Source organism: Pelobates fuscus, chromosome 4, assembly GCF_036172605.1.
Source record: "Pelobates fuscus isolate aPelFus1 chromosome 4, aPelFus1.pri, whole genome shotgun sequence".
Taxonomy (NCBI): domain Eukaryota; kingdom Metazoa; phylum Chordata; class Amphibia; order Anura; family Pelobatidae; genus Pelobates; species Pelobates fuscus.
Window position 1 is genome coordinate 316,604,833 of NC_086320.1, and position 26,590 is coordinate 316,631,422.

At 40.0% G+C, this 26,590-nt stretch overlaps 1 protein-coding gene across 1 annotated transcript in view; it reads right to left on the minus strand.

Annotated features, from left to right (window-relative positions):
• The window catches only part of CHN2 (chimerin 2), a 292,215-nt gene that overhangs the window by 97,903 nt on the left and 167,722 nt on the right, over positions 1–26,590 (minus strand). The window lies entirely within an intron of this gene.

A 26,590-nucleotide genomic window follows, 5' to 3' on the forward strand; every position in this document is an offset into this window, starting at 1 on the left:
AGTGTTTACGATATACCATTATGATGGGTGCTTTAAACAATGCATGGTATGTAGTAAGGATTTAAAAATAATGACACTAACAAACTGTAAACCAAATAAGATAAGATCAATTCTTTACAGAAAGATCAAACAATGGCCTTTATTTAAAATCTTTGGATAACCTTTTCAAATGATTTAATATTTTTAAATAAACTTTTTAAAGGATTTTAAAATATGAAGAAAACAAATTCATGTATAAAAAATATTAAATTATTTTAAAAGTGTATCCAAAATTATTAAATTGAGGCCAATATTTCACAAATGCTTTGGGTATTTCTCACTGACTGCTTCACACTTGTTAAATGAGGCAATCAAGACTGGATTTATTAATAGAGCATATTGCAATATGGAGATACTACACAAACATAAAAATAAGTAATTACTGTTATGCCCAAAATGTCTAAAACTCCATTTGCAGCAAATACCAGAGATTTAATACTTCTACAGGGCACATGGCTCCATCTGGGAAGAGGCTGAGATTGAGTAGCTTTTTATAAGTTAGTTATTGAATGCATGTTGTCACGCATGCATGTTTAGTAATTTTGCATTCACCTTCATTCAGAAAAGCTCCCGAAAATGTATGTTTGACAGTTTTCTGCATTTCTTTAATGGAATAACCTTGTAGCTATATTGTGTGTACCATTGTATGCTAGGTTCTTTTGGCAGGGAAAGGCGGATATAATTTGCAGAAGCATGCATCGGGCCTCATACAAAATGTTAGATGTTTCTATGTGATGCCTTATCAGGTGCATTCTTTCACTTTTAATGGCGGGATGCCCCTTTTTATGAGCACTTTGTCATTGAATATAAAAGAGAGCCAGCTGAGGCTCAGTGTGAGGACAGATGGCCATATGCTTTTATTGCCTCCTCAGCTCTTGGGACCTGTTACTTGGATTCATCCCATCAATCCTTCAGTCAGTGCCAGAAAAATCACGTAGGTAAAACAGGGCTAGAATCAAATCTCTTATTATGACATGAGATTGTACATCTTTTCTGTTTATAATTGTAACCTATGGAGAATATTCTGCAATATTTAAAACTCCTAATTATCAATGCATATTTTCCACTGGAGAAATTCTGGCATTTCATTTGCACATAAAAACAACTCTTTGAGCACTAAATGAAAGAGAAATTGGCTTATTAACCCTCTGAATGCCAGATGGGCAGAATAATGTAGTGATTCATCCTTTTGACTCAGGTATGTGGTGCACAATACATTAATTAATCCTATAGGGTCTGAGCTATGCAACAATTTATTGGCTTACTTTAAGCACCAGAACCTTATACCATTGCAAAGGCTATGGTACAGAGTACTCTGCACACACTCTCAGCTCTTAGGCTACAGCTATAAGACTTCCTCTGGATCAATGACATCACGGGGGGCATTTTACTACCTCCTTTGCCATCTAAGATCTGCCCAACTTCTGCTGGATCATCCTATGGAGGCTGCCTGCCCTGAGTACCTGCGAAAATGTGAGGCTTTAAGATCACATGCTAACAGAGAGGAGTTAAACACTGATTTATATAATGCATTAAAAATAATGGGAGTAATGTCCTGCACATTGTGTCCCTTTAACTCTGTAGCTTAAATAGTTTGGCGGACAAACTAATTAACCCTTTCAATACCAGAGAAAGAGTAAGATGTATTAGTTAACCCAATTAATTGAATGTCAGATAAAGTGAGTGATGCAACATTTAACTTTTTCAGTGCCAGGTGGTGGTGTGCACTGGAATAATCATTTGAATGCCAGATAGAGTTTGCAATGAATGAATTAATCATTAGGTGTAAGACAGGATGAACAGATTAATCATGAAAGACAACTAGATAATTTGTGAGCAAATAGATTATAGATACACTTCATGGAATGTAGAAAGGCTAGCAATAGAAGCCATATAATTTCTCTATCACCAAGTGACCAAAGTTGGTTATTTTACACCTGACAACATTTCAGAAATTACTGTTCATGGTTAAAATATGAGACACATTATCACAGGACATTTAATGGGACACTACAGGCACTCGGACCACTTCAGCTCATTGAAGTGGTCTGGGTGCACTGTCCCTGTCCTACTTAATCCTGCAATGTAAATCATTGCAGTTTTAGAGAAACTGTAATAATTGCCTTGCAGGACTAAGACTGCCTCCAATGGCTGTCAATCAGACAGCCACCTGAGGCACTTCCTGGATGCCAGCGGACCCTGAGTCCCTTAAATGACGCTGGACGTCCTCACACTCTGCATGAGGACAGCCAATGTCAGTGAAATCCCAGTAGGTAAGCAATGAAGCAATGCTTTCCTATGTGGAGGGCAAAATGCGTTCGCTGCGTCTGTGCATTAGACCTCCCTGTCGAATGACATCGCAGGAGGTGAAGCGAGATTGGTGAGGGAGATTGGTGCTGGAATAAGGACATTAAAATTACGTTGCTTCATACTGTTACTAGTACAGGCCTTAATTTCTGAAGCAAAATTCCATATAAAATTAAAAGGTGGATTTTTTAGCAGATTATGCATGTAAAAGCCTAGTTTATTCCGTTACAGTAAAAATAGTTGACAGCGTGATGGGGAGTACATGCTTATGCATTTCATATCTTGGCGGCACTTTCTCAGATGTAGACTGAATAAGTGTCTTCATCTATCCATAAAAATATAACACTTTCTATCACCACTTAATTAAAACAAAAAAATATTGTGCAAATATTGACGGTATACCAAAAGGCAAAAATGCATGTATAGTACTGGTGAAAAAGCAATAACGTCTACGCATTTTGTACAATAGATTTAATCAAGATTTGCTGTCCTGTGTGTGGTCGTTATTATGTTCAGTGACCCTTCCTCAGAGACCTGTCAAATTTCACAAGTAGCAACAAAGTTTCTGGCTGCCCTTACTAAAAGACAGCTACTAACTAACAGAACCCATTATTTTCTAAGGCAGGACTTACCTCTACTTTACAACTACAGACAGTCCTCACTACCGACCGGGTTCCATTCCTACGACCCGGTCATAGAACGAATTGGTCAGTAAGTGAGGAGTTAAGGGATTCCCTACTCTGGTGCGTACATCTATGTTCGGGGAAACTTCCCCGAACATAGACGAACGCACCAGAGCAGAGAACCCCTCTAATCTATGTTTGGGGAAATTTCTACTTAAGTACTTATCAGGGCAAAATCAAACAACAATAAAATAAATGAAAGGTCAGACACATGATATAAGAAACAACATTATTCTTTATACAAATAAAATGCATCTGTCATTTAAATGAACAATTCCCATAGCAGAAACTAACAGTAAAAGTTCTACAGATATGTACGTGAAATAGCACATAATATTTTTATGTATTTGTATTTACCTTTGTATCACACACCCCATGTGTTCACTATTCAGGGTTAATAAGTTTTTTTAACCTAAAGCTGAAGGAAGCAAGGTGAAATGTTAGTGTAGGACTCATCTAAAGAGGTTTTCCTTGATGTGGCAGGTGAGCTTACAATCTAATGGCCATCGGAGTGATACTTAAATCTTCCATTTATTTAAATATGCACAGGGATTTGGGATACTGTACAAGTAACTATTTTCTTTTTTTTTTTACCTGGAATAGTATGTAATCTCTGTATAATACATTTTGTACACTTTCGTTATCTCCTGCGAAGGTCAATCACTGGGTGAAGTATGCATGTTCATGGTGAGCCTTTTTATAAACAAGACATAACTGTAATTGTGACAATTTACACAGCACGTTTCTGTGCTTTACCAACAAGTGGCTAATCTGCCAGTGGTTAAAACCTTTGAGAGCAGACATTATTGCCGGCCAGCTGGTGTGTACTAGCAGTAAGGATGAAACCTTTCAGTAAATAGTAGTCACTACTATATTGTTGTTAACAGGGACAGCTTGCAACCTCTACTTACCAACAAAGGACGAAAGGAGCTCTTTAACAGGACAAAGGACAAAATAAAAACCTTAAAGAGTCAAAGTGCTTTAGACTTGATAAAGGGAGGAACGTCCAGAAGCTCGTCACTACAAATGTCTATTAGTCCAATAAAAGATACTGCAATATTTCACAATTTTGAATCAACATTACTGGACTAATTCACTAATCCAAATATCATGCCTAAGACAAAAGAATAGTTATAGACATACCAGAGGATTAATAGAACAAATGACCCAATAATCTTCCAAAGTGATCATTTTCAGTTTTGTGTTAAGTAAGACAAAGCAAAATAACTGGTGGTTCTCGAAAGCCGTTTTTTTGTACTTTTCAGTGTATACTGTGATTACTTTGATGTATTGTTAAGTTTCTTTTTGTTCTTTTTCCAAACACTTGAAGCGCAGATAAATGTTTTTGAATCCATTTTTTTTTCATTGTGTTACTGTACTCTCTAGATTACCGTAACTTGAACATTACTGAACATACACATCCGTGTTCAATTAACTCTAATCTAAGACTCAAGGCCCTCACTTTATCCACATGTTAGGAATCAACTCATTGTATTTAGTAAACCCATAATAAAGGATCTATTTAATGTTCTATGTATCAAAAGGCTTTTAATTTAGTAAGATTAGCCGGGAATTCCAAAGGATTATAAAGCCTGATAGGAAATATGTTTTTTGTTACAACCTTCCAGCAGAGGTTAGTAGTTAGGCCATCCCGTCATTTGTGGGTCCATGTTTAATGTGTATTTCACGTCCCCAGCAAAAATCTGAATAGGTTCCAAAGATCTTTAACGGATAAATCGGGGTCAAATACCATGTTACTCAATTTTAATATTCATCTCTTGCAGGGAGAGACTGATGAATTAATGATATAACTTCACATACTTTTTCAATCTTCTCATTATAAAGCAAAGAGATGCTTTGCGTTTTGGAATGTCCAGCATTTGAAGCATTGCTAACCCAGCAAAGGGCTAAAACAAGGGCTGTACAGCAGTACTGCAATTATTATTATTATTATTATTAAAGCGGGAATTCATGTAATGGAAACGTAGGTTGCTAGAAGAGTTTATAATGAAGGCTTAGTGTATTAAATGTCGTATTTGCCTGAGAGAAGGTGTAATAGTGAGGAGTGGAGAGGAAAAGTCTTTTAACAATTTAGTTAATGTGCCTTCATCAAAAGTGAGTTTACAGTGATTTTTTTTTTTTTTTTTAAGGAATGGAGACTGGGTGAGAGTCTAATGGAGAGGGGAAGGAATGCAATATGGGGAAACAGAAAAAGAGGTAAAAATATATAAAGAGTGTGTACATACATTTATACGAGAGTGTCTGTATGTTGTAAATAATATTAATAGCAATAAAACACCTTATACTACATATGTATGTTAGTGAGTGTCTCTGTTAGTGTGTCTATAAGGAATATTTGTAGGATTCTTTATGAGGGGGGGGGGGTGGGTTCCTGTTTCACATCTGTACGGCAAATGTCCAATGTTTTGTGTTTTGCAGAAAATTCCTAAGTTAGCTTATTTCTGCCCAATTAACTGTTGTGGACATGGGAACAGACTTTTCATATGTGGGAAATGACTGCTTGGATCCAGACGTATCCCATTCCAGCTCTATGGGCATTTGGCAACCAGAAGAAGAAGAATTAATCCCCCGAAACGACACAACTTTGTGGAATTTGTATATGCGCACAGAAAGTTAATTAGCAGGTAGATAGTAGTTTTCCAGTGACTTCTTCCAAAATGTACTAATGTTTGCAGATCTCACCACGTTGAGTGACGCTATGCTGTGGTTATAGCGGATCTGTCACTTTTCGATGTTCCATAAATTTATATTCCTTATAAAATATTGATCAAGACTGCTTTGGTATTCATTACATTGGGTTGCAATGTTACATAGCCCTGAACTAGTATCCTCAAAGCTCCACATTGCAGCAGAAACACTTTAAAAAATATATATATATATTTATTTATCCATTCTATATATGACAGAGCAATGTATCACAGAAAGTTGTAGAAACACGTTATATTTGCAGGTGTGTAAGCAAGATAAACAACTCAGCACTCGGATACATAATAGGATTAGCATTAATGAGCAGCTTCCCGGCCTATCTCCCCTGTTACACACAGAATAGCCTGAACAGATGATAATGTATGATAATCCTGCCATAAATATACACGAAGTATCTCAACAGCATATGTACACCTCATATATTCAACAAACATCTAGACATCTTGAGTGCCAAAGAGTGCATCTTAATCTTTGTAAATACCAGATGATGCAAACTAAGTGTGCCAGCACAGCATATTGGAAGAAGCCCGAAGATAATTTGTAAGGAATCCCCTACAGACAAACCATATTGGCCATTTAATGCCATTCTGTATGAAAAGAAGTCCAGAGCTGAAATGACAAGCAATTGAATTGTGCTATTCTATTCTACAAATATACCATAATGTAAAAAAAAAAGCTAAACAAAAAATAATAATTTTAAATCACAAATCAGACCAAGTGGAGGTGAGAGAAAATTCAATTTTTAACTTATCCCATAGATCTAAAGAGTAGCTAAGTAGCAATTCTGAAGTCGAGCTCTCTGCAATTTATCAAACCACAGACAAATCTGAGCCCTTAAGTCAATCCTCCAAAGGAGGGTAGTTTGGCAGCCCGGTTTTGTAAGCCAGACGGCTGGGATGAAGGAAGACTTTTTTAATAATTCTATGCCTCTTATTGCTCCAATTAAAAGAGTAGATTAATTTACCAGAAAGTATCTGAACTATACAGAAAATAGGTCTGGTGTACCAAGCAGTAGTACATTATGATTTTGTGCTGCCCTAAGCATGGCAAAACATGGGAACCACCCCACCCCCATTCACAATTTATCTTCCTGACAGACACCCCCCCACACTGATGCATGCACTGACATACACTCACTTACAGATACAGTCATTGTCACACACACTGTTTAACCAGCACACTTTCACTGAAACATACACATTCAAAGACATACACATTCATACACTAATTCCCAGTTACACTCACTCAGAGTTACACACATACACTCACATTCACTGACAGACACACATATACACTGACAGACACGCATTCACCGACAGACAGACACATACACACTCACTGACAAGACATACATGCACACTCACTGACAGAAATGCATACACACTCATTCAGTGTCAGACACACACACTGAGACACACATATACTCACTGACAGATACACACTGACAAACACACATACACACTCACTGACAGACATATATACACTAAGTATCAGACACACATTCACTGACAGACATACATACACTAGCTGACATACACACACTGACATACATACACATTCACTAACACACACACACTCTCACTGACTAACACATACATACTCACTGACAAACACATGTACACTGTCTTTGCCAGACAAACACACTCTTTGACAAGCACACACACACACACACACACTCACTAACAGACACACACATACACTCTCACAGACACACACACTCTCGCTCTCACGAACAGACACACACTAACCCATTAACTAAGAAACAATCACACTCTTGCTAACAGACACACACTAACACTAACTAACACACTCACTAACAGACTCACAATTTTTACCGCTTAATGTAGTTGTTCTGGTCAGTATATTTATTCCCTTTGGGCTTTTTCATGCAAACACTGCCTTTTCAGAAAAAAGGCTTTGTTTACGTTGCCCCCTAGGGACACCTCCAGTGGCTACTCCTCAGGTGGCCACTGGAGGTGCTTTCTGGAGCAGTGCTGCACACTGTGCAGCACTGCCTTTTAGCATCTCCACCCTCTGCCTGGAGATGCTAAATTTTCCACATAGAGATGCATTGATTCAATGCATTTCTATGAGGAGGTGCTGATTGTCCAGGCTGGTATTTGACCACGCCCCGCCTCTTTGGCGTTTTTAGCCATCCAATGGTTTCCTTATGAGAAAGCATTGGATTGGCAAAAAATAATAAATTATGATGTCAGCAAGGAGGCAGATAAAGGTGGGGCCAGCAGTGGCGGACCTGCGCAGCACTGGAAATGATGTAAGTTTTATTACTTTTTAACGGGGCTAAGGGGAGGCAAGTGACCTAAATGGTGGTTTTAACACTATAGGGTGAGGAATAAATGTTTGTGTTCCCGACCCTATAGTGTTCCTTTAATATTATTATTTAATATTATTACAAATACAACATTACAATGTTTATATATATATATATATATATATATATATATATATATATATTACAATGTTTATATATATATATATATATATATATATATATTTATATATATATTTTTTGATATTTTAATATTTTGAAATAATAATTCAAAAACTTTATCCAAAAATGTTAAAGAATTTAAAAAAGCTTCCCTTTCATTTTTAAATCAAGTTCTTAGAGGAGTCTCCATTTTTATTTTATAGCATAATACTGGGCCAAAAATAAATAGAAGTGAGCACAAAGGGGGTTGGGGGGTGAAAGGGAATACATATAGTTTTAACTAAGCTGGATCCAGTGCCAAATTAATTAAAATGGATTTGAAATGTTAAATTTATTTTCAGAGAGGGAACCAACTCCTTCCAACATTACAGTTAAATAGTTTTTCACTAAGGAGCTATTCAGGGTTACTTGATGTTCAACTTTTATAACATATCCAAGTTGAATCCCTTCTGATTCCTGGATTTTTCTTAGCTCTCATTTAATAATTTTTTCTGGACCAAATTATCATGCTATGTCTTTGCTATTTAATGTACCAAGCTGGCTGTCTTAAAATGAACTCACCAGAGTATAGTGTAAGGATATTAATTGTGCACGTATTCTACTTGAAGGAACACTGTAGGGTCATGAACACAAACATGTATTCCTGAACATATAGTGTTGAAACCACCATCCAGCCCCCCTGACCCTCCTTGCCTCAATAAATATAGTAAAATCTTACTTGTTTTCAAGTCTGCAGCTGCTGCCTATGCCCCTGAACTGCCTCTGTCTGTTTCAAACCAGGGAGCCCTCTAGAACCAAAGTTGACTTATATCATTTTCCAATTGAGCTATTTTGGACTGAAATGTGAATTTCACTATGAATTTCTCTGTCAGTGTTTAACACCTTAAGCAATAAAGGGTGTATCCAACCCTTTTTTGTACTAAATAGAATAATTGCCCCATTGACATTATTCTATCAGTCCCCCGTACAAAAAAGCTCAAAGAGCGTTTTAAAATATTTACCTTTTTATTTACCTTAATCCAGCGCTGGGTGAAGGTCCCCCACAAAGGGAGGTGAAAAGGGAGAAAGTGAATGCAGGCTGAGGGAGTGCAAGACTTAAAAAAATATATAGTAGGAGTGGATAGGGAGGCGGGGAGGGATAAATTCAGTGTGGGAGGTAGGGATGGAGGACAGACACAAGCTTCCCCTTACAGGCTTAGCCTGCATGGGAGAAGTAGTTTTATCTGTCAACAGCATGCAGTGCACACTGACAACAGACGTAAAATATGCACACAATTGAAAGGATGTGCAGTGTTTGATGCTTTTATTATACATGGGAAAGTGTTTTTTTTCCTGTCAAGGACTGTTAAAGGGAAACTATAGTGACAGGAAAACAAACTCGTTTTCCTGGCACTATAGCTTTCCCCTCTGTCAAGGCCCACCCCCGTGGTGCAGAAGGGGTTAATAACCCCTTCTGTTACTTACCTGGCTCAGCTCCGCCCACGCTCCTCCCCCACCGACATCAGCCGGCAGGGCAAACCTAATGCGCATGCATTATATAATGCTTTCCTATGGTGATTCAGGTGAAGATGGAAGTGCTTATGCATAGTGTGAGGACGTCCAGCGTCATTTAGACGACCAAAAGTCGTATAAGCACCCGGAAGTCCCTCTAGTGGCGGTCTGGTAGACAGTCACTAGAGGAGGAGCTAACCCTAGCAGGTAATTATTACAGTTTAAAAAATGCTCAGCGTTAAGGGTAATGGGAGTTTGCACCCAGACCAGTTCAATGGGCTGAAGTGGTCTGGGTGCCTACAGTTTTTGGGGTTTTTTTTTAAATAAAATGTTATTGGATTGAGCTTTATTTATTTATTTATTTATTTTGCTTTCTCAAACTATATGATTTATGTGCATAAGTAAGCACGGATTAGAGATTAAAACCTTGCCCATTAGCAGTCCTGAAAATAAAAATTGACTTATAAAAATAAAGCCCCTCCTGGCCATCACAACACCCTAAATCACATTAAAAGCCAATATACATCCCATGTCGAACATCACAGACCGAGCTGAGAACCACTATATGATCAGTACACCCAGGAAGTTATAAAGGAAAGTTTTTTTTTTTTTTATATTATTGTTTAGGACTTTATAACGTTACATTCATTTGCATGAACCTAGATATATAATGTAAATATTATGCAACTCTGCATATATGAGTTGCATTTCCTCCTGTAATCTTTTCTCAGAATTCTCAATGAGATGACATATGATATTATTACGTTATTTATTAGAAGAATATGACTTTATCAATGTAGCAATCATGGACATTCCACATTCGCATTATCATAAGGAAAATGCTACACAACTTAGTCAAAAATATACTATAACAACACATACAGAAATATACTGTAAAAACCTGATGGTTTTTATGGAACCCACATGCAGAGATGAGAACTGAGAATGCCATTGCAAATCCATCTCAACCCTTTCTGACAATGCCCAGAGTGAGTATAGGCACCCAGGAGTGTGGGGTAGAACAAAAAGGAAAATGGTACATTAAATAAATGGTTTAGGACCTTGGAACCGGGAGGAAGCTGCATAGTATGAAACATCAAAGCCAGTAGAAGTTGAAGAAGTGTGTTTAAGTCCTCTTTGATGGCCTTGCCCTTTAGCAAAAGGTTGTAATCCTTATAGAAAGCCAGAGAGGTTAGATAGGAAGAAAGAAAGTTTATTAACAAAAAGAGGAAGATACCAGAATTGGAATGCCGTCTGGGTCAGAACAGAAACCACAGTGCAGGCTGGCAGCAATACATGGTCACAAAGTAACTAAGCAATACCTGGAGCTCTGTAGGGCATTCACAGTGCAAACCTCTGATAGCAGGTAAGTTTAATGCATTAATTGGCATTTCCTAGGTGACAATGACATACCGGTAGTTACCCAAGTGGGTAATAAAAGATCCTAGGAACCTGCTTCGTTGAAGTAAGCACTATCAGACATCACTTAAACAATTCACTGTGGAACAAAAGTGTAACAAGACAGAAACAAATCAGTAAAGTAGCCCATAGCTTCAGCAGGAAAAGACTATTTGTTTCTTTCTTGGCAAAGCCCAAACGCAACACTAACATATGTTATGACTTAGAATGCCAAAACATTACAACAGACATGAGTCCCTTACAACGCTCTGCCCATCTGAAACATGCAATTTACTGTAATGTGCACCCTTTTAAACTATACCAGATGCTTTTGAAGGTGCAAACAGGGCTATGATTATAATAAAAGTTGCCACATTTTAACCTGCTTTTGTTTAAATAACGCAACACAAAACTGCTGGGCAAGCGGGTTCCCAAAGAAAATGGAGTCAGTCTCCAGTAATCTATGAATGCCATGAATTCCTTCAATGTATACAAATTGTGTGACCACAGGAATCTCATACATGTTTTAGAAGAACAGTAACGTAAATGTTTTTTTCACTGTTGGTTTCGATTATTATTTATTTCCAGGCTACCACACGGTCTCTGAATGCCACACTAGCCTAATCAGTGTTCATTTTGATCAGACTTATGGCACCCAGGCCATAAGTATCAATTCCGCCATGTGATATGGGTTAAATAGATACCCCAGCCTTCTTCCGAAATATATGGCCTGAAGGCAGGATGCATATAAAACATCCAAATTGTCCTGATTTATGAGGGAAACTTGATGGTGTATTAGAGATTCTTTAGTGAGCATACAATAGTCAGGACAATGTGTACTGTGCAGATAAATCAGTTACCCATACTGTTACAAATGCACCCACTCATCACTATGGGAAAGTACTATATGCATTCATGATCTAAAATGAATGTATGTGCAGCACTTGTCTAACTGGTTTTAAATAGACAATTTGGATTTCAGTCCCTTCCTAATTGAAGTGGACATCACTAGAGGTGGATGAAGACTCAAATAAAACCTACAAATACAACTCTATGTATATGTGAGTATCTTTTGTCAAAGGAATGGTAAAATCCACTAGGCATGTGCATGGGGAAAATTTTCGGTTCGGTTCGGCATTCCGAAATTCGGGATTTTCGCAATTCGGCACTTCAAGACTTCGGAACTTCGACAATTCGGAAATTCGGCAACTTCGGAACTTCGACACTTCGGAACGTCGACACTTCGGAACGTCGACACTTCGGAACGTCGACACTTCGACACTTCGGAACTTCGACACTTCGGAACTTCGACACTTCGGCACTTCGACATTTCGGAACTTTGGCACTTTGGAACGTCTCTTGCAGCCGCTTGGTAGATAACTCCCTAATTCCCACGGTATTAGGGAGTTATCTACCAAAAGGCTGAAAGACCTAAATTGGTCTTTCAGTCAAATTTACTAATACTAAGTAAAAATTACTTAGTATTAGTAAATTTTGCCCCTATTCGCTATACCGCGAGTAGGGGCATGTCTAGTAAACAGTGAGCAGCCTGTGACTGCTCACTGTTTAAAAAAATAAATAAAAATAGTACCCCCCCGGCCCCCACCCCTGAGCGGCGGGTGGGGGCCCTAAATTATAATAAGGGGGGGACCTAAAGTCCTCCCCCCTGGCCCCAAACCCCTGAGCGGTGGGTGGGGGCCCTACAGTAAAATAAGGGGGGGGACCTAATGTCCTCCCCCCTGGCCCCCACCCCTGAGCAGTGGGTGGGGGCCTTAAATACTAATAAGGGGGGAACCTAATGTTCTCCCCCACCCCTGAGCGGTGGGTGGGGGCCCTACAGTAAAATAAGGGGATAAGGGGGGGGGGGAACTTAAGGTCCTACCCCCTGCCCCCCCCCAGAGCGGCAGGTGGGGGCCCTAAATACTAAAAAGGGGGGGGGACCTAATGTCCTCCCCCTGGCCCCCACCCCTGAGCGGCGGGTGGCGGCCCTAAATTGTAATAAGGGGGGGGAACTAATGTCCTCCCCCTGGCCCCCACCCCTGAGCGGTGAGTGGGGGCCCTAAATACTAATAAGGGGGGGACCTAAGGTCCTCCCCCTGGCCCCCACCCCTGAGCGGCGGGTGGGGGCCCTAAAAAAAATGTACCCCCCAGGTGACTAGGGGTCCCCAAACCCCTAGTCACCCCCTCCCCCCCCAATAAAAATTATCCCCCTACCTACCCCCCTCACCCTAAAAACTAATGAGGGGGGACCTTTAACTAAGTACCTGTAAAAAAATAAAAATAAAACTTACCATTCGATGTTTTCCAAAAAGGCCAAATAAAAAACCATAATAACCGACGCAATTATACATTTTTTTTAAAAAAAAACGAGCGCAAAAAAAAAAAAATCCATCTTCACCCATGAAGGGCTCCGCGCAGACTGAGCTCTGCAGGGCGGGGAAGGCTTATAAAGCCTTGCCCCGCCCTGCAATTAGGCTCAGAGCACTCTGATTGGTGGGTTTACAATATGCTGCAAACACAACAAATGACAATTTTCAGTTCTTTACAACCTATAAAGTGTTTTGAAACTTACTGTGTATAATAATTTGGAACAGTGCATTGTAAGTTTTTTATGTTTTAAAAAAAATACTGTTATCATTAGGAGGTTTGTTCAATAAAATTTGAATTGTACTCTTAATAGTTGATAACATGAGAATTATGCTGACTGTTATTTACATCAATAATTTAGGTAAATGAGAAAAATATCATTTGCATAATAATTTGGAACAGGGTGTATGTCATGTGCTAACTAAGACATTGAAAACATCACATCAACTTATACAATTACAAGATATACAATTACAACAGAGTCCACAACTGTTAATTTTTTTTCAAAAATGTAATGGAGTCCTTGGACTTTTAAGAAATTTGAGTATGGAAAGCAAAACATGTGCTTTTAACTCTTTGCACTCTCTGCGTGTGATACCTGTCCCTCGCAAATCCATGCAATCACTAAGGTGATGTCTTTTCTGTGCTCCAATGCATATGAGACATTCCCCACTCTTCCCTAGCTTACTGGTGCCTCATTATGACATCATACATGACATGGAACCCTTCCATTGGTCTCTTTTAATATTATCGATCTGCGTGATGCTTTTGATGATGTGTAAACACTTGTGACACCACAGCCCTTTGTAATAGAGAAAAAGGGTTAGGTCGCACTCAGCCACAACAATTCAGCCCAGGGTGCTACTGAGCATGGGTCAGCAAAAAATCCCAAGGAATATGTACAAATAGAAAAATCTCAGGCACTCACTGTGACTCACTTGTGATTTGCAGGCAGATTTATTGCAACGTTTCGACCTGTTAACGTCTTTATCAAGCTCAAAGACCTAAACAGGTCGAAACGTTGCAATAAATCTGCCTGCAAACAATCGCAGTGAGTGCCTGAGATTTTTCTATTTGTACCACATCCCTTTTGTGACCAATCACAACCCAGTATATACTTTCTGGTTTTGCTTGTTTCCTTGCCTTGTCGGTGTTCTTATTACCTCCGAGTGCATTTATACTGTTTATTGGATTTACTGTTTGACCATTCTTGCTCTCAGTTATCCTGACCTTGGCCTGACTATCGATTCTGTGTATCTCTGTTATGTTAGATCTCGTCCTGCCTCTTGTTTACTCTCTGTCTGCTTGCAGACATTTCATTTACCTGTCTTAGGCACTAGCCTGGCCGCTCTAAGGACATGTTCCTTTACTGTTTCCTTTAGGTCTGCATGTTGGGGTATCTTCATTGCGGACATGTGGTGGGATGTGGTGTTGTAATGTTCCTTTTCCTGCATTCTATGAAAGTTTCGTGAAATGTGTCAAAATAATAACTATTGCCTGTACTGCGGTCAATGAAAGATTGATGATGACCATAAGTACAAGAGGTTATCAGTGGAAATGCTGGTTAAGCACTCCAGCTTCAGATGTGAAAGTTTAAAAAAATCCTATGCTCTTCTAAGAATAGCTCTAAAAAAACTTTGGGATCTTCTAAATAAATTCCCACATATATAACAGTCAGTTCACAATAAATAATCCATCTTATGAAATACTGCCGAGTGACAGGTCCACTTTAACCCACTTTAACATGACAGCTGCTTTCTGCTCCATTCCCAAGAAGGCTCCATGGATAAGAGATCAATGCTTGATGACGGTGCTATTATGAATTAAGATAAAATGCTTACTAGCAAGCTATGTCTCAAAGATCACACACACACACGGACATAAAATACAATCAACCTACTGTCTTAAAGTAAACAAACGTCACACAAAGGCTTGCACAGTTAGAGAAGGACTAGATTACTAGAAAGAGCCAATCATTTAAATATCAGTCTATTGTTTTTTTTTTGTTTTTTTTAAACCCATCCCAGGTGCCACAACATAACTAAGGTGCAGCTTGATGATTTTGGAAAGTTGCACTGAAGCAGTTCTGACAGGGTTTGGCAGAATATACTTTTATCCCCTAATTATCTTTTATGTTGTGCTTTTTTTTTTTCTTTTGTGAGTCACGTTTTACATTATTGTTATAGAAATGTACAAACTATTATGGCATATTGTTGTGTCATTATAAGGCCTAGTGTGCTTTTACATTTTAGCCACTCCTTGTCCCTCTTAAATAAGCATAAAACGTACCTTTGTTCCAGAGCTGAGTGGGTCCACCGGTGCTGCTTTCCCCCCCATCCGCCTCCTTGGCGGAGATCATCAGAATTGACAATCTCAGCCAATTGTATTGCGGGGTGAAGCCAAATGCCTCCCTGGACAATCAGCATATCCTCATAGAGATATATCAAATCAATGCATCTCTATGGTGAAATGCAGAGTCTCGCTGATCGTCAGTGCTACATGTTGTGCAGCACTAATCCAGAAAGTACCTCTGGTGGCTGGGTGAATGACCGTAGGCAGCAAAGTAAACACAGTGTTTAGATTAAAATGCCAGCAGTTGTTCTGGAGACTATAGTGTCCCTTTAAGCAGTGGAAACATACTATAACCTAATAACCTATATGGTATATAACCTATATAACATAACATTACAATATTGCCAAATTCAATATTTCCTGTTTCCACAATTAAAAAAAGGACACACCAGTGAAAATAAAAGCACAACGTATAGACCAGAGGTGCCCAAAAGGTAGTACCCAAAATGCTATTGAATTTCAGCTTACATTATGCATTGCCAGCCTTTAGAACGGCAAATCATCATGGACGCTGAAGTTCATAAACGTCTAGGGATCTACATCTTGGGCACCTACAATATAGACAACAGAGCTGTCTGACAGCTGACAGTAGAAGCTCAGGAGGAGTGAAACACGTTTTGGCTGGCAAAGACATTTTTTATACAAGTGTGGAGAGTATATACCGTACCTTTTGTTTTTAACATTACTGTTTTATTGTTTTTCTTAATAAATTACTATAGTATATTAAATGTCCTCTACAGCCTCAGGAATCTTAATTGGGGAAAGTGTCATCCCCTTTATAGCAGCACTATACCTACGTACCTTAGAGACGATTATTTTCATTTTATATTCGTGATTTTACACATCTGCAGCCTTTTTCTACTTTCTTTTTTGGGAGGATATAATCCATTGCAGGAGTGGTGTGATGCTGCCCTAAGAGTATAACTGTGATACATACGGAGCAAATATATATAGGCTCCACCACATGTGAGTGATCTGACCATTTAGGGATATACTATATACCTATAATTACCATCTGCACTATTTTGTGTTTTTTTGTCTTTTATGTGCTGGAAATATGCCCTTTTATATCTACATACACATGTGGGGTAAGTTACCCCATTTTACTTTTTTTGCACTTATAACTTTAGAAGGTGTTTGTCTGTCTGTATACTTTAAATATGAATCCCATTATAGGTTGTGCCTAACTATTTATCGTAAATATGAATCCCATTGCATGTTGTGACATTTTTAAATTAAGAGTTATTTCTTGTCTCTCCCAAAGCTGATTGGTAGACCACACACGCTAAAGGTCATATAGGTATATGCCGAGCCTTAAAGTTTCATATTTTCCACAAAGTAACAATATATGCCCAGCATGGCTTTATCCCAAGTTAATGTTATCTTGAGCTGGGCAAGGCGCTGATTACCTAATGTCAGGCAAACAGAACTGTGCAGAGCAAACAGAACTCAAACTCCCTTTTGTTTGTAGACTTTCTCCATCTACTGAAATGAACTTCAAAGGCAAAATTGTCTTATTGTACAGCAAACATCTGCAGTGTGTATTAACAGTGCATATTTACATGACATTCTAGTGTACACTATAATGACATTCTATAAGATTATAATTTCAGAAGATCACACCTTTAACAGACATTTTTTAATGTTTTGATCCTGACACTCTTTCTATAGTTGTCTGCTATTTGTTGATCTATGTATGATCAGTGCAGAAGGACCTCTAGTGGCCATATGAAGAATGTCAGTTATCAAAAGTCTTTAATATACACACAAATTAGATTATTGGGATTATTTAAAGCAGCACTGTCAGCTCCCCATTCCCTAAAATTAGTATTTAATAAATATATAATTTTTTATGAAATACTCATATTAACTGTGTTGGAATTTCACTAGAATTCCAACCCAGTCAAGATAGATACTGAAATGTAGAGACTACTTTGTCTCGCTATTTTTCCCACGCCTGACACTTCTACACACTGGGTGGAGCTACCACCGACTAAAAGTGTCAGTACCCCCAAGCCATCCCCAGTGATGGCTGCAGGGAATTTACTTTATCTATGAAGAATCTCACGGGATCGTACACAGACTGTGGCGCATGCACAAGACTACACCAGTGACCTCGGCTAGCTGAAGAGGACCTGACGAAAGATGATGGTGGTGCCCGCGAGGGACAGGTTTAGGTACAGAGCAGTGATATTTACGTCGGGGGTCTTTGCAAATTCTACAAAGTACCTAGACAGTGACAGTGCTGTTTTAATTAAATATGAAAATGTTTGTTTTTTTTCAAAAGTTTTGCTTTTTATACTACTATTGCAAGCAATGTGTGTATGTTTGTGTGCTATCAGTGTACCCATAGCTCTGTTTCTGTGTTTTTCTGAATAAAAAAAAATATATATTTATATATATATAAAAGCACAATTGAGTTCCACCTTAAAGAAACACTACAGTATTAGGAATACAAAGTTTAATCATAACCATATAGTTTAATAATGCTGGATTCATTTAGATCAACCCCTTCTGGTTTGCAGTAAAAACCTTTTCTCAAACACGAGACTACCTCGGCGCTGCAGCTCTGGCCTCATCTTTTAATGTCATCCAGCTTTCTCAGCAATGACCTCATAGGAAAACATTGAATTCAATGCTATCCTCCGAGCTGCGTTGGCCACAAAGACCGAGTTTTACTTGTTATTGTTGTTATTGTGGAAGCTCGTGTAGTAGGTGTCTTAAAGAAGACAGGTTTGTTTAACCCTGCAATGGAAACATTGCTATTTCTGATGAAGTGATCTGTGTGCCTTTAATGGTATTTTACATATGTTGGCTGGTATTTCTGTGAAGCAAAAAGTCCAAACATTCAGGAAGAACAAAATCCGAAAACAGCAAATAGAGAAATATAAAAAAAAAAGAAACCTTTATTTCTTCATTCATGATGGTAGGCTGGGACACACCAAAGGGGGGAAAGCACCAAGAAGATGATGCTAACGCATTTCGTGCTTTAGTGGAACTTTATCAGGGAACATCAGGTCTCTGATGAAATGTCACTAAGACACGAAACATGCAAGTGTCATCTTCTTGGTGTCATTGTCTTCCCCCTCCCCCCCCCCCTTTTTGCTGTGTCCCAGCTTAAGATGATGAATAATAAAATAAAAAAAATACCTTTATTTCTTCATTGAAGATGCTGGCCTGGGACACAGCAACACAGCAAAGGGGGAAGGCACAATAAGTTGATGCTTACTTGTTTCATGCCTCAGGGGCACTCATTAGAGACCTGACATTCTCTGATAATGTCACACTGAGGCACGAAACGCGTTAGCATCAGCTTCTTGGTGCATTTGCCCTTTTGCTGTTTCCTGGCCTAGCATCCTGAATGAAGAAATAAAAGTTTGTTTATTATTTTTCTAATAGCTGTTTTGAGCTTTTTTTTATTTCCCGAAAGTTTGGCTTTCAGTATTTCCTTAATGTCTTTTTCAGAATTAGAGGCTGATATTGCACTTCAGCGTTGAGTTGCTTCACTGAATTATTGTACAGTATTGCTCAGCATTTGGAAATATAGTCTTTCTTTAGTATTTTTGTCATGGATCTATCATTCACTCATCAAAATGTTTTTTTTTTTTTTTATAATTCTTTATTTTTGCAGTGCATATGAGGATAACAGACAGGCATGTGGTACCCCAAAGGCATTCCACTTGCATAGTTCAAAAACATAGATAACAATGGGGTATAAAGGAACATTGCACAATTTTATATTTTTTAAAGACAAGAGGATCAAGTTTGGAGCATGTTAGTTAGGTGAATATAGAAGACACGAGTGTATATATAGTGAACACGTTGATCAAACTGGTTAGACTAAGAACAGCTAGCTATGCCATATAACGATATAAAACAGTGAGGGGACAGCGTCGGCACCGCTTAAGATGTAAAATACATGAATGATAGTCGCCCATTCCAGGCTTAAGTTGCATTATACAAAGCGTGGGCTCTATAATATGAATAAGCTGGTGGCCCTGTTGTCTAAATTGCATGCTGTGGAAACATCTCCAGACTCTGTTTGCAGTGTCGAGTGTAAGTAGCTAGGCTAGAGTGCTATTTCACTAAGAAGAGGTTGAATAAAACAATGTTAAGCAGTCGCGTTAAAGGGCCATTCCGTCAGGTTCTAATTGCTCAATTAGGTTCAGTCATGCTTAATAAGAATTAATCAATCCTCTTCCATTGTAACAATTATTTAGGTTGCCATCAGGGAACATAGACTAGGGCACAAGTTACATGTCGTAAGTGTCAAAGTAACAACCGGTGAGATAAAATGATTGGTGCTTGACAGTTTAGTTATGGTAGCGTAATTGTTATATAGGAACAGTGACTTAGCTTAAAATGCACTTAATAAAACACATGCTGGTACAGTATATACATCGTGCAAGACAACTATAGCTTTTGAGTAAATAGTAATCATGAACAGGTAAGTCGCTTCATTGCTTATATCACCCCAGCCGACCGGGATCACCATTGCTGCCTCTGCGGGTGGCCGTCTTCCTGGCGGTCCAGAGACCCCACACTCAACGAGAGTCCCACTAGCTTTAGGAATCTGCTCTGCCTTATGTGTTTGCTGAAAGGTGAATGTCCATCGGGGCCGGCATCAGGACCCAGTCCCCCCATGCTGCATTGTGGAGTGTTCGCTGGTTCCCATAGGACTGCAGCAGTGCTGTAGTGTGCTCATCTCTCCCGACATACAGCCCGTCGGCGTCAGCCATGGAGGGGAGCCCGGCATGAGGTTTTCGGTTCCCGGGTGAGTCTGCCTCAGGCGTGTGGGGTGAGAGGTCGGCTTATCTTCTTGTCGTTGACACGGTCAGTCTGTTCGGGCGGCGGTAGTCAGTGTGCGGGTTACCTCCTACTCCCCTGTGCCGCCGTTGCTGTCGTAGGTTGAAGTGGTTGCAGGGGTAAGTGGTCTCACTCCTCGGCTTAGCCGTGTCCGAAAGCTGGAGCCGCCTTATCTTCCTTGGGCTCCAGTGTTAGGTGTTAGTGCTTACTTCGCCGCTTGCGCACATGGCGCCCTCCATCTTGGGCCCAGCGGTCAGACCTCCCAGCTTCGGCCGCGGCATCCCGATCAAGGCCTTAGGGTGAGGACCGGGATCACCCCCCCGGTCCATAGGGGGGGGAACGGGGCCGAGTCCGCCCAGCATCGTGCTCCAGATTGGGTGCTGTGTGGCAGGCCAGTGGGGCAGCGGCCGTCCGCCCCACTCACCACCGGAGTAGGCCTCAGGCAAATCCACGAGGAGTTCTCCTCCAGGGGACTGTAGCTCGGTGAGCCAGCCTCTCCCTGGATCCAGCAGTCCCTCTGCTGTAAGCTTTGTAGCCGTCGGTCAGTTTTTCGGTGTAAAGGCATAGTTTTAATCGTTAATATGTGCGGTGTTGCAGGAGCTCTGCTTGCCTGCGACCGACCAGCTCGGCGGCCCGGCCCCGCCCCCCTCATCAAAATGTTTTAAAAAGGAAACACCGAAAATAAAAAAAGGTATTTCTCAGAATAAGAAGAAGAGGAACCAGAAAGCTAATTGCATAGATATTGCTAGACAATGCTAAACAAACTGGTTGGATAACCTTTCTATGACAAGACAATTCACTTTACTGCATGGAGAGAAACTTGACAGACATCAGAGCAGATAAACCAATTATATACAGTAGGTGGACAAGGAAACAGGAAGATCTGTCTATTGCACAAGACAATATCAGATATCCTCTGCATGCACTCAGGATTGCCAAAGGGACCCAATGAAAGAAATAATGAGGCTCCCCCTAGAGGAAAAGCAATGTACAGCACGTTACGGACAGTAACTTGCTAGACTACCATTAGTAATGAAACAATGGTTATCCTTTATAGCGAGTATATCGTCAGGAGCCTCCTGGTCAGCTCATTTAGAAAGTTCACTGTTTTAATATTTCATTCTTATATCCTCTGATTCTTTCCCACAACAATATAATAGAAGGACATAACTGACAGATAATGACCCTCCAATTTTGTATGCATTGTATATATAATATTGCACTAAAATATTATGGGGAAAAATGAAAATAATGAAAAAAAACTTTTAATATTCCTAACATTTAGGCTTTTACAGGTAAGTTCTGACAGACACCCTAAAGATGAGAAAGAATGAACCATTAATCAAGAAAATCTCATTCAAATCTATATATCTTTACTTTTTATCCAATAAACCTCCAGTCCAGTTGACCCCCTGCCGAAGTTCTACTTATCTCACAGGATGAGAGGCACTGCGGATGAAGCGGAAGTTTGCTATCGCTTTACACACGGGCTGGCTTGCCGTTTGGTGAACTGGGCTGCATGCAAAGATCTCCTGACCTGCCAAAGGGACATGCACGATTTCTGACATCATTGATCCAGGGCACAGTCTTTTTAATAAGTCACTTCTGTTATATTTCATGGCTTGCAGTAGAGGAACTCCATGCACCATAAACTTTATTTTAATGGAAAGTTGTTAAGGTGACTTTTGGGGCCCTTTATTGAGCAGCTGAATCAGGTGATTCACTTTAAATAAAAATGAAACATTATAGTGGCCCAGGTCTCAGATCGTAGTTCTACAACGTGGGCACTGAATTATCTCAATATTCTTATCCAATGAGTAACCAGCACACTTAAAGGGATTCTATAGTTTTAGGAATACAACCCTGTATTCCTAACACTATAAATCCCTCTGGTTACCCCCTCCTTTGCTGCCCCCTGACCAATAAAGGGTTAAAACCGAGGGGGTGCTAATGTGCATGCACGGCGAGTGCTGTGAGAGCATTAGGTCCTCCCTATGGGAATTTTACTGATGCTGGATGTCCTCATGTAGTGTGTAAGGACATACAGCATCATTTAGGCGAGCTAAAGTCCGGTAAAATTCCAGAAGGCCTCTAGTTTCTCTAGAACTGCAATGATTTACATTGTAGGACTAAGGGGGACAGGGAAAGTGCACCCAGACCTCTTCAATGAGCAAGTTCTACCTAACCCTAAACTATCCTATCCTCTTACAAATGTAACACCATTTCAACTTTTCTCAAATAATGGTTATTTCTTTAAATGCATGCTTGTTCTGACATAAAAGTTGTGATATCCTGATATATTAGCCCTGGTCTGGGTATAAGGAAAAAGACACAATAAATCGAACTGTAAAATCTAGCTGTTGCGTGTCAGTATTGTTAAAAGATCAGCACCTATGGAGTCCCAATGTGCCCTGGTAAATGACTAGAGACCTCCATTCCTCCATTGCCATTTTCTGTGCTTGACAGTGAGTCAACTGGGCTCCTGAGCCTTGCCTTTGGATTGATTGGTGCATATGTGCCACGAGTTCACAATGCTTCTGATATATCTGATTTGTGGAGCACATTGCGTTGTAGATTCTCAAAGAGAAGGATTGGGTTTAATTGAAAAGGAACACAATTAATAATCTCAGGAGAGGCAAACTGGCTGCTGAGGGCAGGCTTTTCCTGGGACTGGATTACATTTTTTTCTTTCTTCATTTTTCTAATTTTAAAGCTGAACTGACAGTTCTCCCCCCCCCCCCCCCTCACTCCCTCCCACCCAAAAAAGAATATTTCATAAAGATAGAATCTATTTATTACCACTTTGTCTCATATTTCTCCTACAAGTGACACTTCTAGGCACTGGGCAGAGCTATCACCATTTAGAAATGTCAATCCCCCCATCCAACACCAGCAATGGCTGGAGGGTATTGGCTTTATCTGTGGAGGATTCCGTGGCTGCCATAGGAGCTGAAGAGTACTGGGAGTAAAACTCACCTTTAACTGCCCCCACGGCCAACGGGCTCCCAGTGATGATGTTACCATTGCGGGTTATTGCAAATTCTGCAAACTCCCCAGATGGTCACAGTGCCCTTTTACGAGAGTCATAATCTAAAGGCATAAAGGAACATACTAAGGTTAAACATAAATGTATTCATTTTTTTAAAATGAGACTGTTCCTTTTAATCACTTGTCAAGCTGTTCATTGCTATGCACAATTGTATGACGGTGAAGCTGTTTTAGATCAAAGGAACATAGAAATGTATCACAATTGTTCTGTTTGCACTTTCCAAAAATCTAGAACACGCCATTAATGGTGCTTTTCCCAAGCTAGACCAACATGTTTTTTATGATGGAATTGCTATTTCTGAAGCTTGGTAATAAATAAAACTCTCAGGATCGTCCAAGATGAGTTTTGTTTATTGGAAAGTAGAAGATTGCCCTAAATATAGGACAGAGAGAAGCCATAAACAGTGTAGATACATACAGAATACAGTACTGTCCTTAATAAAACAAGACAAATAGTCTTTCTAAGTATTCTAAAATTATACCATCACTGGCCACTGACATGGAAACATTTAATTAGTAATGCTAGGATGCTAAGCAACGTGTTTCCACACAAAATAACACAGATCTTGCTTATATATGGGCCAACCAGGAGTTGGCTAGTAATTGAGGTTAACTCCTTCGATATGGGGCAAAACCAGGGAACGTCCACTCTAACGGCCTCCCAGTCTCTATTCCCGTAAAAGTGAACTCTAAAATAAATCTCCCAACATGGCTAGATGTACCCAAGTTCCTAACCTGCACCAATGTTAATATATGGCTCTGCTTGCCCCAGCACTCTTCTATTTAACAGTGAGGTGGTGGCCCAAATATTTTATATATTGCTATGCAACTAATTAAAATAAAAAATATAAATCAATGATTGCAAAAGTAAAGATGGGAAATATATAAATTGTGGCTAAAAAAAAATAAAAGAAATATCCAGCTTCACCTTCTAGCCCAGGGGTTCTCAACCCAGTCCTCAAGGACCCCCTACCAGTCTAAGGTGTTTAGAAAAAGAAGAAAAAAAACACCTTAGAGTCTTTTTCTTTTTCTAAATACCTTAGACACACCCAGGTTATACCTAAATCCTGGACTGGTAGGGGGTCCTTGAGGACTGGGTTGAGAACCCCTGTTCTAGCCCAATTGACCGGTGGGCTCCACTTAGAGATGTCAATCTATAGAAGCCTTACAGACCTTGAACACTTATTAAAGCAACACTATAGGGTCAGGAACACAAACATGTATTCCTTACCCTATAGTGTTAAACCCACCATTTAGCCCAGCCTGCCCCGCCCCCCTGCCCCTCGGTTGCCTTCCTAAATATAGTATAATCTTACTTTTAGTCAAGACTGACGCTGCTGGCTCTGTCCCTGATCTGCCTGCTTGGCTGACTACATAAAAAGTGATTCTGTGAGCCAATCACAATGCTTTCTCATAGGATTGGCTGAGACTATCAAAGAGGCAGATCAGGGGCAGAGCCAGCGCAAGACAAACACAGCCCTGGCCAATCAGCATCTCCTCATAAAAATGCATTTAATCTATGCATCTCTATGAGGAAAGTTCAGTGTCTCCATGCAAAAGGAGCTTCCAAGAGTCTTTCAGCCTGTTGGAATATTTATTTTTATTGTTATCAGTGTGGTTTCCCGGTTGCTGAAGGGGTAAAAACCCCTTCAGTCCCTTACCTGAGACCCCCTCCGATGTCCCTCGGCAGTGGTTTCTGCTTGCTGTCGCTCCTCCTCTTCCTTACGTCAGCCGGTGGGCGAGACTGATCCCGCCCGCCGGCTGAAGAGACCTAATGCGCATGCGTGGCAATGCCGCGCACACGCATTAGAGCTCTCCATAGGTAAGCATTCAAAATGCTTTTAATCCTTTCCTATGGGGAATTGAGCGACGCTGGAGGTCCTCACACAGCGGGAGGACATCCAGAGATGCTCTAGCACAGGAAACCTGTGCTAAAAAACAGAAAGTGCCCTCTAGTAGACAGCCACTACAGGAGGAGTTAACCCTGCAAGGTAATTATTGCAGTTGCAGGGTTAAGGGTAGTGGGAGTTGGCACCCAGACCACTCCAATGGGCAGAAGTGGTCTGGGTGCCTACAGTGTCCCTTTAAGCTAGATTTCGGTAGATAAACAGGATTTGGGTTTTTAAAAGGTTAATTTATTTTTTAGAATTTTTGGACCTTCATCACTAAAAATATTAGTGTAAGGGTGTTAGGTAAGACCATACATTAACTGGAAGTGGCTAGAGGCATGGAGATACATAGTCATTGGAAAGAGTATTACCGTATTTTGGCACTGAAGGAGTTTTCCAAAGTTCGCCTTTAAAGGTTAGACCACTGGGTATCTCTTAGCCCTATCAATAATGAAAGGGGGTAAAATTGACCGCCCCCTCACTCCCAAATAAACATATATCTCCCCAAATCCTGCAGGTCATGGGGTGGAGAATGAGCAGTGAGATCTGTGGATTTTTGTTTTTATTTATTTAATATATGGACAAAGATGTCTGTAAGATTTGTGAGCATATTTTTTGGGGGCTCGTTTTTCTATATATAGCTGCAAGCACTGTCAAGGTGTTGTTTGCAGCTACAATTGACAGTCTTACGTCTGTTATTTTCCTAGTGTTGTGGATTATTAGCACTTGTGATACAGAAATAGATGTGCTGGGATGTGCTCAGGTATGTTCGTAAACTAATCTGTCATAAGTGATAGTGAATATTATGGGTCTTTAAAGGAGCACTATAGTGCCAGGAAAACAAACTTGTTTTCCTGGCACTATAGGGTTATTAGGTCCCCCCCTCCTGCTGGGCTGAAGGGTTAAACCCCTTCAGCCACTAACCTTAATCCAGTGCGCTGGTGACCTCTCCTCCCCCTGCCGACGTCAGCGGCGAATGCGCATGAGCAGCAAGAGCCGTGTGCGCATTCACACAGCCCATATGAAAGCAT